Source organism: Tasmannia lanceolata, unplaced genomic scaffold (genome assembly GCF_043159265.1).
Source record: "Tasmannia lanceolata isolate RefF3 unplaced genomic scaffold, GAP_Taslan_0.1 ptg000005l, whole genome shotgun sequence".
Lineage (NCBI taxonomy): Eukaryota > Viridiplantae > Streptophyta > Magnoliopsida > Canellales > Winteraceae > Tasmannia > Tasmannia lanceolata.
Window position 1 is genome coordinate 11,524,429 of NW_027518682.1, and position 5,427 is coordinate 11,529,855.

Genomic DNA, 5,427 nt, shown 5'->3' on the forward strand with positions numbered 1-5,427 from the left:
GTGGCGCAAGAGTTGCCTTTTATTTCTGACATGCCGGCACAATGGCTATTAATGTTGAATTCACGTTGCAACCGCACCGTGCAAGAAAAAGACATAGGCGGCCTTCTTATCCTCATCTCTCTAGGAGTGCCGCTAGCGTCAGGTTCGACACGAAAAAAGGTAAGGTCGGGTTCGGGGTTGGGTTGAGTTTTCCCAACCCGGTTGAGTTCAGTTCGGGTTTGGGAAATCCGACTCGAGTGAAACCCGGCATTTTTTATCAGATTTTTTTTGTAAGCTTAAAAGCTCCGGTCGGGTCAGGGTTGGAAAAAAGGGTTCCTCAGGTCGAGTCGGGTTGGTCTCAACCCGACCTAACCCTACGTGAGTTGCATTCCGATTTCTCACATCCCACTACCGCTGTGAGGAGTCACCAACTCGGTATAATATGGGGTTATTCGGTCAAAAGTGGGGTCTCCTCCCTAAAATATAGGGTCGACTCATTCAAACCTGTGCCCACCGTGGTAAAATATGCACGTTCATTCCAAATAAAATACATTGAGCATTTGAGCCACTGTCCCATGCCTCATGACATTTCAGAAATAATATACATTGAGCCATTGTCCCAAGCATCCTGTCGTTTCACATGTCTCTATGGTTTCACGTATCGCTATGGTTTCACGTGTCTCAAGTAAAGAGCATTTATTGGCGCACAGAAAACTAAGGAAATGAGGTTGATAAATATAAAGATAAATGAAGGGCGCTGATATCCCTCCCCCCCTCTTGACGGCTGGCTAGCGTTAAACGTTAGGATTCACGTATATGTCACTTTCCCACCATTTGACCGGTCTCTCTCTCTCTCCACACACACAAAAGAGGAACAGTTGGTGGGCCCATCTTTGAACAACGTAGGCCCCGCTCATACCACACCATAGATAATCCAAACCGTCCATTTGATAGGCCATAAACGTAAATAGGTTGCGTTCCAAAATATCATTTCCATAGGCTGATCCTAGCCCTCCGATCTAAATAGAAACTATATCTTATGCAACCTCTATAGATTGTCGGGTTGTGATCATCCTATGGAAATGATTTTTGGGGCACAACCTATTTACATTGTGGCCCATCAATGAATGGTTTGGATCATTCTATGGAGTTGGTCATAATGTAACATTAAGGCCCGTCCACAACATAGGACGATCCAAGCCGTCCATGGTTTGGGTAACCTATGGAGTTGGTCGTACGGTAACATTAAGGCCCAATCGTGGGCCCCACCGATATTTTTTCAAATTGAAGCGTACTGTCCACAACATAGGATGATCCAAGCCATCCATGGTTTGGATCATCCTATGGTGTGGTTCATACAGTAACATTAAGGCCCAATTTAGGCCCCACACATATTTTTGAAAATGAAGTGTACCGTCAAGACCATAGGATGATCCGAGCCGTCCATTTGATGGGCCATAACGTAAATGGGTTGTGCACCCAAAAGGGTTTGCCCATCAAATGAATGGTTTGGATCATCCTGTGGTCGTACAGTAACATTAAGGCCCGTCCACAACATAGGATGATCCAAGCCGTTCATGGTTTGGATGATCCTATGGAGTTGGTCGTACACTAACATTAAGGCCCAATCGTAGGCCCCACCGATATTTTTCAAATTGAAGTGTACCGTCCACAACATAGGATGATCCAAGCCATCCATGGTTTGGATTATCCTATGGTGTGGTTCGTACCAATTTAGGCCCCACCCATATTTTTGAAAATGAAGTGTACCGTCCAGACCATAGGATGATCCGAGCCGTCCATTTGATGGGCCACAATGTAAATAGGTTGTGCCCCAAAAATCATTTCCGTACGATGATCACAACCCTACAATCTATAGAGGTTGCATAAGATATAGTTCCTATTTAGATCGGAGGGCTAGGATCAGCCTATGGAAATAATATTTTGGGATGCAACCTATTTACGTTTATGGCCCATCAAATGGACGGTTTGGATTATCCTATGATGTGGTATGGGTGGGGCCTACGTTGTTCAAAGATGGGCCCACCATTCCACCAACGGTTTGTTGGGCCCACCAATTGTTCGTGTTGTGTGTGTGTGGAGAGAGAGAGAGAGAGAGAGAGAGAGAGAGAGAGGTCAAATGATGGGAAAACGTTAACCAGCCGTCAAGGGGGGGGATATCAGCGCCCTAAATGAACACTAAATACACTTTCTTGAAATGGACCAATAGGGGCGCCCTTGTAACTGGTTTTTTGCAAGGGCGTGTTGGGAATAATCCTAACGGTGGATGTGGCTTTTGCAAGATCGACGGCTTATATCGTTTTTGGTTAAATGGTTGCGTTTGTGAAAAGGCACTTAACTAAAGGGTGCATTTGGAAAAAGGTGTAAATGTTAAGAGACATTTGAGAGAAGGATCAGCCATTGTGGGTGTCCCTTCAATCCTTCTCATGTGAGTGTCTCAAGTAATGAAAAGGGTCGCATTTATCATTTCCCAATGTTTATTATATATCCGACCTAATTTTACAAACCACTTCTTTCTGCAATGTTGTGTTGCATGATACCTACAAGACAGAATGCAATCCTTTTTTATTGCAAGTGCAGAGCTTTATTTTTCTCTATACCTAGCTTGCATCTCAAGTTCGGAAAGTCTTTTAACCGACGGTGACCGGCTTTAAAAAAGACGTTTAGTCTCCATTGGCGGCGTCAAATCATAGCCATCGTGAGATAAAACATTAAATCTGAACATAGTAATTTTCCCCAGTCATGCATGACCTATATTTTGTCTTTATCACAGATAAGAATATAAGATGTCAATAGTCTCAATGCAAGTTATTCCAAGTATTTCCAATTTCTAAAAGACAAATAATTTGAAATCTTTCAAACAAAGTAAGCTAGACCCTATTTCAACAAATCGATGGGTAATATTGTAAATGGCTTAATGAAACTCAAAATTTTCACAAGGCAAATAGCTCGAGACAATTTTAACAAGTTTTATAAATCCACAATGGTAATTTCAAGACAGAAAACATAAAGTAAGTGTCACATTACTTACTTGGAACCCTAACCATAATTCCCTCGGAACTCGAAACTCAATCACCTAAAAAACTAAATTACCTAGGATTTAGAAATATAGCTTAGTATGCGCATGTACGATGTCATGAATGCTTGATGCATGCCTAAGGGTCCCCATTGAAAGAAGTCAGGCCAATAACAGAGCACCCTGGATGGTCAACCAATATGATCCATGGTGGACCATGCTCAGGCGACTAACGCCTTGGTCGGTCGACCGACCTAGTCCGCAGTTGATTGTTTGGACTGAAGGACTTCTGAACAGCCTCTTTCAATTTTTTTCTATATTTGTGCGATTTAGCCTAGGGTTCTTATCCTTAAATGCTCATATCTCCCAAACCGTTCAATGGAATTGAGGGAGGCTAGTCTCGTTGGAACCCTTATGATGAGATGATTCCAAAGCATCCAGCTATAGGTCGCCGAAAACTCGCCGACCAACTACGAAGACACGTGCAAACTTTTGATCAATCCAAAGAAAATAATCTATCCTATGAGCAAGACAACAAGATCAGTGAAAATAAACAACATTTATTTAGATAAGAACATTCGTAATGATTCTTTGGCGTCAAAATTCTCCTCAGCTCTCTCTCTCTCTCTCTCTCTCTCTTCATCTACGATTCTTTCTAAGGAAAATAAAGCCTAAAACGAGTATCTATAATATAGGTTAAAATATGTGGGCTAAAACATGAATTGACTTACCCTATTAATATTTTAAATTAATGATTGAGGGGGTAGAGTATTTCAGGGAGGGAGAGAGGGTAACTTGGCCGAGATGCTAGAAATGCTCGTTGATCTAACTTGAAATAAAAGGATTGATGTACGCCAAGACAAGCCATTAAGAATCCACCGTCAATACTTTTGTGAGATCCCACATCGGAAAGGGAGGAAAAGTTGATGGGCTATACATGTGGATTTCCCCTCTCCCTGTATAGATGCGTTTTCAGCATCTTCAAGGGGCGGGCACCACGGAGTGGGTCGGGCACGGTTAGTGCTGCTGGAAAACAAAACCATGGAGGGTGGAAGACCCAGAACCGAACAATTTTTACACAGTGACGCCGGGGCGTGACAACTTTAATGCTCCCAATGTTGCAATTAAGTACGGCAGAAATGGTCCCTTAAATATAATGCCAAAGTACACATATTAACCAAGGGCTACATCCTAAGAGCAATGGGGAACCATTGATATCCATCACATGAAAAAAAAATCACAAATAGAGAAGGGAGAACACAAGTCTAAAAACTCGATACAATCCTAGAACATGTTGAAAGTGAGACCCCTATATATGATCTTTTAATTTTATGCAAAGTGAAAAAAAACATGAAAGCCCTTTTACAAAATGAGTCATGTGAATGAGATAATCAAGGGAGGTCGAAGCTCTTGATCCAATATATCAATGGTCAAGAATCAGGAAAGATGGAAGCAAGCAGAGTTGATAAGAGAATCCATTGTTGGTGAAATTTGCTTAATTGGATCCCACACCATTAAAGATGGACTTGACGGCATAAGAAAAACTATCTAGCAGCTCTGGGGTATGATCCAACAGTTCCTCCATATTTTGTTATTTCGATGAATAGATGTTCCTAATCAATTAAGATGAACAGATGTGATTGCACCCAAATTACATAAATCCATGAAAAAAAGAAATTTAATGATTTAATCACATTCTCACTTCACTAGGAGACATGGAACGATATTGGCAATAAGGCCCACATGGTCTATAATGGATAATCGAGATAGACCCACTACTTGATTTAAAATAGACGATTACGATATGTGGTCCTTCGGCTAGTTTCATTGCCAATTGACATAAAAGTCTGTGGTGAAATTATGCGGTGTTCGCTCGTTCTAGAGCATGATGGGAGTAAGATAGATGTCATATTTCATACAACAATAGCATGTAAAAATGTTGGTCTGAAACTGTGAAGAACATACAAAGTGTAGAACGTGACAAACTCAATGCTCTACAATGATTGATGGGATGGGGTTTTGTGAAGGAAGCAGGGCCGGAGGAAAAAAAACCCAATCTGCAATTGTGCAAAACAGATAAGATGCAGATTAGGGGAAAAACCCAATTGCCCCCTGCCTCTCAGCTTTCAATGGGAATCTTCATTCAAAGCGTGATTAGTGAGTAGTGACAAATTCTTTCCCCTTGAGGAGTTGATCATAGTCAGTATAATCAACAAAGATTAATTGGGTGATTGAAAAATTCAATATTGACGAACACAAAATGATTCATCTGTAGCCAAATGCAGAAAGCAATAATGTGATTAATATATAACAACCTTTGTTTGCCCCCTGGGCAAATTCGTGGCTGAGTCCCTGTTAACAATCTTTATATAAGACTAGAATCCTACTAAATATAATACTTACCAAAAAGA